Below are 10,645 nucleotides of genomic sequence, written 5' to 3' on the forward strand. Positions count from 1 at the left end.
GTAAGGGTGCAATTGATGTGTCCTATATTATGCTCAACTCCACACCATGACTTATTATCAGACAGCTAGGGCACTGCAGATGCAGTCTTATGCAATAGATATATGGGTCCTGTGCAATAATAAGAGACTGGCAGTTCAGCTCAGATGCTATTTTTCTTTGAGGTTCTCTAAACCAGTGCAATGTGAAACTCATTTTTCAAAGCTTCGGTTTACCATCCAAGAGATGTGCAGGAAACAGTGGTTTTCCATCCATGATCAGAGGGACTTTACCAGACCATCTGATAACAATAATCAAATGGTGCCCTCTAGTGGCCGGACAACGTCACCACCACCATTCCCACATTTGTACTTCTCGTTTGTATTGCATAATGAGCAGTTAAGTCCAAGAACAAAACAAAACAGAAAATGTATTTAACAAGGCTCTCCCTATCATTTAGGGTCCAGACAATTCATCTTCAACATTTATTCACTATGCTCTTTTTGAAAACTTGCTTGCAGACTTGACCTTCACAGTACAGCTCCTAAGCACAGAGAAAAGATACATGTTAGGTGAATAAGAGTTAGCCTATTCACACGCACATTGACAGGCAGAAGTGATAAACAACCCCCCCCCCCCCCCCCGCCAACCACTTCGCTTTTGCGATTGCGAAGTTTTTGTCTTCAGTTCAAACTTCTTACCAAATGCAGTTGATCATCCTCAATCCAGTGTGCCCAGCCTCTGTTCCGCAGAGCCACCAGCCTCAGCCACCAGCCTGGCACCCTCCCATGTCACCACTGACTGAAAGACACACACACACACACACACACACACACGGAATATAATTTGTGCACGTTTACAAAATGATACCATTTGTCAATAATGTACAAAAACATCATCATATAACATGGAACATTCAACATTTTCTCAACTTGACTGAGCCTGACAAGTACCTTGCAGTGTCGGTCATCCAGTCCCTTGGTGAACTCCTCAAACTCCCGTCCCAGTGTGAAGGAAAAGGTGTAGTTTCGTAAGGGGCTGAGGGTCTTAATCACGTACAGGTCTCGATCACCTTCCTCAGATTCAACCTCAGGGCAATCTTACGTGTGATAGCACTGATACCTGCGGAGGGACAGGGAGCTTATAAGCCTGTGTGTGTGTGTGTGTGTGTGTGTGTGTGTGTGTGTGAGCGTGCTGATCCCATTATCCTACTCACTTTTTATTCATGATTGCACTGCCAAATTCCAAAATAATTCTATTGTTAAATTTTAAGAATATACAACAGTAACTGTGTTTATTGTGAATGATGATGAAGTAAATTATAGAGAATCATTTAGTCAGCTGGTGTGCTAATAATAATCACATTTTAATGTAGGCACAACTAAAGAAGTCATTGTTGATTTCAGAAGGAAAAATGTAGCCTACAGCACAATTCTATATGGAGAAGTAGAAATGCTTATTCAAATTCCTTGGTCTACAGCCACCAGAAGATCTGTCTCCAAGCCATTATAAAGAAGGCACATAAGCGACTTTATTTTCTATGAACAAGAAATTCAAAATGAGCACTGGCCTGTAATCAATCTGTGCCAATTCTACTGCCAGCATTCTAACTGGTTCCATCAATGTTTGGTTTGGCAACTTGACTTCTCAAAATCATAAACCTCTAGAAAGAATTGTCTGTATAGCTCATCACAATTGGTGCTGATCTTCCATCTTTAAAGAACATTTACACAAGCAGGGTTCTTAACAGAGCTAAGAACATAGTCAAGGATCCCAGACAGCTGGGATTGTGCTCTTCTCATATGGCAGCATATTCCAATGTAGCCTATAGCCTATATCGACAAATAGGCCTACTTGAACTTGTGTCTCATTTTCACACACAATATCAGTGAAATTGATAACATTTGACTGATTCAACAAGCGTAAGTAATATTTGCATAGTCAACAAATGGATGGATCAATGGTAAGTACAAGGAGCGAGCAGAAACACACGCCCTGAGCCTGACGCGCCAGTTGGTTTGTTACAGTCTCGCCCATCCAGCTGCCCGGCAAGGTAAACGTGTCAAACCAAGTCTCTTAATACCACCAATGATCGGTTATCAAATGATCAAGACACTAAAAAACTCAACTCTGGTCCTGAAAACCGTGCATACTGTAGCATCATCATAATGACCTAAATTCAATGAAGAAAATATGGAGATGACCAGGCGTTCACTTTAGATATTACATTTTTACAATTTAGAACTTACCAAGTGCAATCATATAATCCTCCATGTTGACATTGCTGAGCATGTCCCACGTCCCACAGAAGCCCACTGGCATTTTCAGACAGGGTGCTCAAGCTGCAATACGAAGGTGGAGGAAAAACTGTCACCTGTAGACAGAACAGGATGTTGGCTATGGCAGGGACTCGCTTATGAGGGATAGAGGGAGGTGTGCCTTCTGTTCATTCGCTGTCACCTGAGGGCTAAGGATGGGGTTGGTGCTCCTCTAAGATATGGGATGGGAACAAGACATGTCATACTTTTCTCTGCGTGCAGCTTGTATGACAATCCTCTTCTCCCCCGGGGAGCACAGACAATTATTAAAGTATTTGACCTACTGTAGAACATAAGTAGGTGACAAAGTAGTAGCCTACTTTCTCTTCATCTCACTTGAAGACGAGGCCATTTTTCAATTCGCCCATACATCACTTCAACTTGGAAAATGAACATAGTTGAATCTCTCTCTAGCTCCTCTCTCTAGCTCTCCAAATGAGAAACTGAAAGACAAACTAAACTATCGACACTATGCAGAAAACAGGCGGAATGCAGAAGTCAGGGGTGTTTTCCTGCCAAGGCTATTGAAGTAGAAAAAAACCCCTTGTGTGGCCATTTGACATTGCCAAAAACACCAAGATGAATGTGACTATGAAGATGAATGCATTTCATTTGTTCCTTGCTGATACAGTATATATCAAATACAGTAGTAATGTGCTTATGCTTAGATTCAATTCTGTTTGAGTGCCACTGTTAACAACTTGAGGTGTTGAGGTGTTGAATGGAAGTTGTTTGTTTGTACCGTCTCCGTTATCCCTTTTACATTCCACCATCACTGTCAGGTTCCATGCATCTTTTAGCACCGTTCTGTATGAGAACAGTAAAACACACCCATCAAAAACAGTCAGTTGCTCTCACACCAGTATTCAAAAACAAACAGACTAGGTTACTAGGTTGGAGTGGTGTCTCATTTCCATGTAAAACATGTTTGATCTTAAACAAGGTAGGCTATTCTAATTTCTTCACACTAGAATCAGTAAATGCCCTGTCTCGACCAAGGTTGCGCTATGCAATTTCACTAATACACAACACATCAAGGGCAACCCTTGCTGCTGTCTGTATCGGCACTAATGTGAACATTATTGCGTATGACACTCTAGTGTCAGCTGATTGGATTATAACTATGCTATACTTCGACCTACAAATCACAAGGCGCTTTCACAGCATTTAGCAAACGTTCTGTCCCGTCTCTGTTCCACCTCTGTCCTGTGAAGAGAAGACCTCAAGAAAAGATGCTCTACTGAAACAGAGCAAACTAAATCTTCCTTATCAGAAAAGTCACGCGTTTTTGACGAGGCACTGGCAGACGGACGTGGACTACTTCAGAGTCAAAAACCAACGGAAACAAAAAGCGACAATAATCAGTCCAGCCACAAAACCTATCCCCGCCCCCGCTAGAGGAGAGGTGGTCCTGGGGGAGGCTGTGAGGCAGCGGGTGATGGGGAGGCTAGCTCAGCTGGAGGAGGCGGAGCCTGTGTATCTCTGCAAAGGGGCCAGGACGACGTCAGCGTTTTTCTGCTCGCTCTCCGCGCTGTACAGGCTCTGCTCCCGGATGTAGCGCACCACGGGGTCGGGCAGCAGGTACCGGACGCTCCGGCCGCGGCGCAGCGCCCGCCTCACGTGAGTGGCCGAGATCTCGTTGGTCACCCACTCGCGGACCACGTGGATGTTCTGCCGGTGCCTCCAGAGGGCATCCGTCTGGTGGATGAACTTGTGGGCGTCGCTGCCGCTGCGGGTGATGCAGACGAGGCCAGGGCTGGACTGGGACAAAAAATCGGCCCTGGCATTTTTGGCCCAGACCGGCTCACCACAATCGGTCGGACACCACCCACCAGTACGAAATCCTTGCGGCCCCTTTAAATATGCAATACCACCGTACTATTTCCCCAAACCACTACAAAGATGAGTAAGTTCCGTGGACAAGTGTACCAGTGCAAATGGACGAGTGTACTCACTCACTCTTGACTCCCTGGTGATCAGACGTGGCCGTGGAGTACACAATCTCCATACTCAAGTAACAGTTACAGTAGAAGTACAAGAAATTGTCAAAGAAAAAGCTCTGATAGAAGTCAAAGTATAATTTCAAATTATTTATTAAATTATTATTATTATTATTCAAATGTAAGTATAGAAATATATGTACAAAGTATACAAGTAACTCAAAATGTTGCCTGTGAACTCCACTGGGCTGAAAAGATCTCCTCCTCAAACAAGGCAACCTTTAAAAGAGTGAGAGGGAGAGACAAAGAGAGAAAGGTGAGAATGATAATTGATGGAGTTAAATGATCACAGTACTGGTCCAGTATCTTCAATTGAGAACAATGTAGAGAGATAGTTGCATGTATTTGATACTTACTTAGTAATAAAGGCTGCATGGCCCTCTGGATACCCTCAACAATAATGGCATCTCCTGAGAGAGAGAGAGAGAAAGAGAGAGATAGGGGGGGAGAGAGAGAGAGGGAGAGATGAGACATGATCAATGATAAGTCATACATGATTAAATGACAGATTCAGATGATCAGAGTTGCATGAATTGTATACTTACTTACTGGAAAAAGGCTGCATGGACCTCTGAATACCCTCATCAACAATGGCATCCTGAGTGAGAAAGAGGGAGGAAGAGAGATGAGACACGATAAGTGAGATAAACTATAGATTCAGATAGTAACAATATCTTCTAGAAAATGTAAGCAGTTGCATAGATTGTAAACTCACTACTTACATAAAAAGGATGCCTGTGAAGTCCACTCCAGTTAAAAGCAAAGTGCTTCTTTTCAAACAAATTAGGGCAACCTTTGATAGAGAGAGAGGGAGAAAAGGGGAGACAGAGAGAAAGGTGAGACTGAGACATTATAATTGATGATCAGTTATGTTGATAGTTGATCACAGTACTGGTAATTACATGATCATAATACCTTTATCTTTACTGGAAAAGGCTGCATGACCCTCTGTGTAATATCCTGGCTGGTTTGACTTGTAATGTATTTACCTGTCCACTAGATGGAGACACTAGGGTTCATCTGTACACTATATATAGGTGCTTCCTGTTTCATAGGGGGCGCTCTGAGCAGCCATGTTGGTGGTGCCACAGTCAATTGTTTGGTGTGCTCTACTCCTGTGGAAGTAAACAGTCAACTCGCCTTATTGGTCTCTGCGTGTTCCTTGGATAACTCGGCTATTACATTGGCGACGGGGATCAACTGAAGGTGGAGGAGGAAAGGAGCCAGTATGGGCACAGTAGGAACTGTGGGCCCATTTGACAGCCAGTCCCAGACTTGGGAGGAGTACTGTGAGGTTTTGGATTTTTTTTTCGTGGCTAATGATATCACTGATGCTGGTAAGACAAAGGCTATTTTGCTCAGTTGTTGTGGCCCAGCTACATACAGTTTGTTGAGGAGTTTGGTGAGCCCTGCTACACCTGGGGAAAAGACCTACCCTCAATTAGTCGAGACATTGCGGGCCCATTTCAACCCCAAACCTAGTGAGATCGTGCAAAGGTTCAAGTTCAATACAAGAACTCGACGTCCGGAGGAATCGATTGCTGAATATGTGGCTGAACTTAGGAAGCTTGCACGTGACTGTAATTATGGAGAGTCTCTGTTACAGATGTTGAGGGACCGTTTGGTGTGTGGGGTGAATGATGACAGTATTCAGAGGAGGCTTCTGTCACATGGGGATCTAACCTTTGAGAAGGCCTGGGAAATTTCACAGTCTATGGAAACGGCTAATAAAGATGTTAAGGATATACAGGCCCTGTGGAGAGATGAGGCTGGAGCGGCGGGGCGGAGCAAACCTGGGGAGGCGGTTTACCAGGTGTCTGAGCGGAGATCCACAGTCTCGCCATCTCCGGACCAGCTGTGCTTCAGGTGCAGGGGGCACCACAACCCGGCTGACTGCAGGTTCGCTACAGAGACATGTCATGGTTGTGGTAAGAGAGGCCATATCATGCGGGCGTGTCGGTCCAAGGGAAAACCCGCCCAGAGTCAGTCAGGTCCACGGGGGTCCCACGTGCCGAAGACAGCTAGGGGGAAGTCCCGCAGGGCTCATTTGTTACAGGAGGGGGAGAGTAGTGACTCTGAGTCAGAGCAGGATATGTATGCAATGCACACTCTATGCCTGGTAGGACAGCGTAATCACAAAGTGCCCCCTATTCAACAATCTGTGATGATCAACAGCACCAAGGTCCATTTTGAAGTTGACACAGGCTGTAGTGTTACGGTTCTTAGTCAAAAGCAGTATGTTACGCTGAGGGACCTAGCCGTTATGCCCAATTTGGAGAGATGCCCGATTAAGCTGAAGACATACACCGGGGAGAAGCTTAGGGTTAAAGGCATGGCCCGAGTCACTGTGACCCACAAGACTGTCTCTAAAGTGTTGCCTGTGATCGTAGGGGCTGGCTCAGGCCCAAATCTACTAGGACGGAGTTGGCTCCAGGAATTGGCCATGGAGGTGCACACCGTCCACCGGGTGGAGACTATGAACTACGGCAGGCTGGAGCAGGTCCTTATGAAGCATGAAGCGGTGTTCAAAGATGAGCTGGGGACTCTGAAGGGCGTCAAAGCAGCTATACATGTGGATCCTGAAGCCAAACCGAAGTTCTTCAAACCCAGGTCGGTCCCATATGCGGTTAAACCTTTAGTGGAGGCTGAGCTGGATAGGCTCCTGGAAGCTAAGATCATTGAGCCAGTGACTCATTCAGAATGGGCTGCCCCCATAGTACCCATACTCAAGCCCTGTGGGGGGGTCCGCATCTGTGGGGACTACAAGGTAACTGTCAATCAGGCTTCCAGTGTAGAGCAATATCCCATTCCAAGAGTAGAGGATCTGTTTGCTAAGCTATCTGGAGGAGACAAGTTCTCTAAGCTTGACATGAGCCATGCTTATTTACAAGTGGTTTTGGATGAGGTCTCAAAGCCATATGTTACTATAAACACACAACGAGGGTTGTATACCTATAACCGACTGCCTTTCGGTGTTTCATCCAGTCCTGCTATTTTCCAGAGGATTATGGAGGGGATCCTCCGAGGGATCCCTCACTGTTGTGTGTTTTTGGATGATATTCTTTTGAGTGGTCCAACAGAGGCGGAGCATCTGAAAACCCTGGAGGAGGTCCTGCAGCGTCTGGAGGACCATGGCCTACGCCTTAAGCGGCAGAAGTGCACCTTCCTGAAGGATGAAGTGATGTATCTGGGGCACATGATTGACAGGAATGGGCTCCGTCCAGTTTCTGAGAAGGTGGCTGCTGTTAAGGATGCACCCACACCTAAGACTGTGTCAGAGCTAAAAGGCTATCTAGGACTGCTGAATTATTATCATCGATTCCTACCTAACCTATCTTCCCTTCTGGATCCTCTCCATTCACTACTCAGGAAAGATGTTCGCTGGGATTGGGGGGCCGCACAGCAAGGGGCTTTTGATCACTCTAAATCTCTTCTACAGTCATCACAGGTCCTGGTGCACTATGACACGAAGAAGGAGGCGATCCTGGCTTGTGATGCCTCTCCCTATGGAGTGGGGGCAGTGTTGTCCCATCGGATGCCTGATGGGTCGGAGAGACCTGTTGGGTTTGTATCCCGCACATTAACTGCTGCAGAGAGGAACTATTCACAGCTGGATAAGGAGGGTCTGGCAGTGATGTTTGGAGTGAAGAAGTTTCACAACTATGTGTATGGCCGTAGATTTACCATAGTTACAGACCATAAGCCTCTCCTCAGCCTGTTTAGTGAAGCTAAAATGGTCCCTCAGATGGTTTCACCCCGAGTTCAGAGGTGGGCTGTGACCTTGGGGGCCTATGACTATGTGATGGTTTACAAAACAGGAAAGGATCATGGAAATGCTGACGCTTTGAGCCGCCTGCCGCTGCCAAGAAAGGAGGATGATGGAGTGATGGACCCGGAAGATGAGGGCAGAGTGATGATGCTCGATCACCTGGAGGCACCTCTAGTTACGGACAGACAAGTGGAGAGGTGGACCAGCCGAGACCCTGTTTTGGCCCGGGTGCGTGAGTATGTTGAGAGGGGCTGGCCTAAAGGGGTTATTAATCCCTGTTTTGCTCCCTATTACCAGAGACAGAACGAGCTCAGCATCCAAGGGGGGTGTGTCCTCTGGGGGGCCCGGGTGGTCATCCCTCTGAAGGGACGTCCAGCGGTGTTGCAACAACTGCACCAGTCTCACCCAGGAATCACCCGGATGAAGGGCCTGGCGCGAAGCTACGTCTGGTGGCCACAGCTGGATGCTGAGGTTGAGGGGGTGGTGAACGGCTGTGACACCTGTCAAGTGAACCGGAAGATGCCGATGCAGGCCCCCTTGCACCCCTGGGAGTGGCCAGACAAGCCATGGAGGAGGCTACATGTGGACTATGCAGGTCCATTCATGGGACGCATGTTTCTGGTCATTATGGATGCTCACTCCAAGTGGATGGAGGCCTACCCTCTCCACTCATCAACTACAGCGGCCACCATTGAATGCCTGAGGAACAGCTTCGGCCGGTTTGGATTACCAGAGATGCTGGTCTCTGACAACGGGACTTGCTTTACTAGTAGAGACTTTCAGGAATTCATGGTGCGGAATGGTATCCAGCATGTCACCACCGCCCCCTGGCATCCAGCTTCCAACGGCCTGGCTGAGAGGGGGGTGCAGACACTGAAGGCCCTCTTGAAGAAGAGTGCAGGGGGGTCGGTTGAGACAAAGCTGTCACATGCCTTGTTCAGTTACAGGATTACGCCTCAGTCCACCACCGGCAAATCTCCTGCAGAGCTGCTGCTTGGCAGGAAACTGCGGTCAACTCTGGATCTTCTGCACCCAGATCTTCAGTCGCGGGTGCAACACAAACAGCTGAAGCAGAAGGAACAGCACGATCAGCACGCCAGAGCAAGGAGTCTCCAGGAGGGGGCTCCAGTCTACACCAAGAACTTCAGTTCTGGGCCCACCTGGATACCCGGCACTGTAGAGTGCGTGACTGGTCCGGTGTCATGCACAGTGCTGCTGGGTAGTGGTCAGCGGGTCAGACGACATGTGGACCACGTACGGCATCGTCCAGTTTCCCCATCACCTACCAACGGGGAAGGGGGCTCATGCCTAGACACTCCCAGGGAACTTCCCCGGGCTCGGTGTCTGTCTGCCGTCCCTGAAATGGACATAACAGAGCCCCTCCCAGTTCCCTCTGTAGTGGGGTACGGCCTACCTGAGCTGGGGGTCAACAGAGATGTGTCCCAGCCTTCCCTGCCGACCTCCCCTGTGACTTTGTCTACTCCACCAGCACTGAGGAGGTCTACCAGGGAGACCCGACCGCCAGATTACTTTAGACCGTAGGATATGTTGGACTTTGTTCTCAGGGTTCTGTTCAATGCTGTTTTCAGACTGTCTTTATCAGGGGGGGGAAGGGTGTAATATCCTGGCTGGTTTGACTTGTAATGTATTTACCTGTCCACTAGATGGAGACACTAGGGTTCATCTGTACACTATATATAGGTGCTTCCTGTTTCATAGGGGGCGCTCTGAGCAGCCATGTTGGTGGTGCCACAGTCAATTGTTTGGTGTGCTCTACTCCTGTGGAAGTAAACAGTCAACTCGCCTTATTGGTCTCTGCGTGTTCCTTGGATAACTCGGCTATTACACTCTGGATACCCTCAACAATAATATCCTGACAGAGAGAGAGGGGGGGGGGGGGGGGAGTGAGAGAGAGATGAGACATGATCAATGATCATTTTTAAATTATAAATGATTAAATGACAGATTCTGGAAAATATAAAAACATAGTTGCATGTATTGTATACTTACTTAGTGGAAAAGGCTGCATGGCCCTCTGAATACCCTCATCAACAATGGACAATGAACCACACAAGTTAGGGCCGGGCATCCTTTGAGAGACAGGGGAGGGGGGGTAATAATGAGTCACATGATCACACTATCTTCAGTCTAAAAAGCTGCTACATTATTATGAATGATTTTATAATAATAACAACAATTTCATATCAACTTACTATAAGTTTCCTCAGTAGCTCACTCTTCTCTGACACTTTGTCAATGACAGTGTCTGTGTCCAAAGCAACAAGGACGTCTTTTTCAGTGGCCATCAACATGAAGGCTTCCAATTTGCTGGCAGACAGGCTGCTCCTCTGCTTTTGATATATTTCAGTGTTGAGAATGACTTTTTTAACCTAGCCCCTTAGTAACAGTCCTGAAAGGAGCTAGGCTTACCAGTCAACTGGCTGGTAAATTATCCATTACCAATAGATTTTTAGCAGCTAGCCATTGGCTAGTAAATGGCTAGGGTTAATTTTGGACCATGGCCACACACAGCTCACGTTAGCCTGCTCCTCTTTTTCTTCGAAGATATAACGTTAAGTAG

General features: G+C 47.1%; 1 pseudogene across 1 annotated transcript; it reads right to left on the reverse strand.

The window, feature by feature from the left end:
- Window positions 1-455: 455 nt before the first annotated feature.
- Window positions 456-2,636, reverse strand: LOC311330015 (retinoid-binding protein 7-like; annotated as a pseudogene). The gene is made up of 4 exons: window positions 2,227-2,636; window positions 936-1,099; window positions 679-752; window positions 456-521 (listed from the first exon to the last, which is right to left on the reverse strand). The product of its transcript is annotated as a retinoid-binding protein 7-like (transcript).
- Window positions 2,637-10,645: the final 8,009 nt, after the last annotated feature.

The sequence above is a fragment of the Borostomias antarcticus genome, assembly GCF_949987555.1.
Source record: "Borostomias antarcticus genome assembly, chromosome: 3".
Classification (NCBI taxonomy): domain Eukaryota; kingdom Metazoa; phylum Chordata; class Actinopteri; order Stomiiformes; family Stomiidae; genus Borostomias; species Borostomias antarcticus.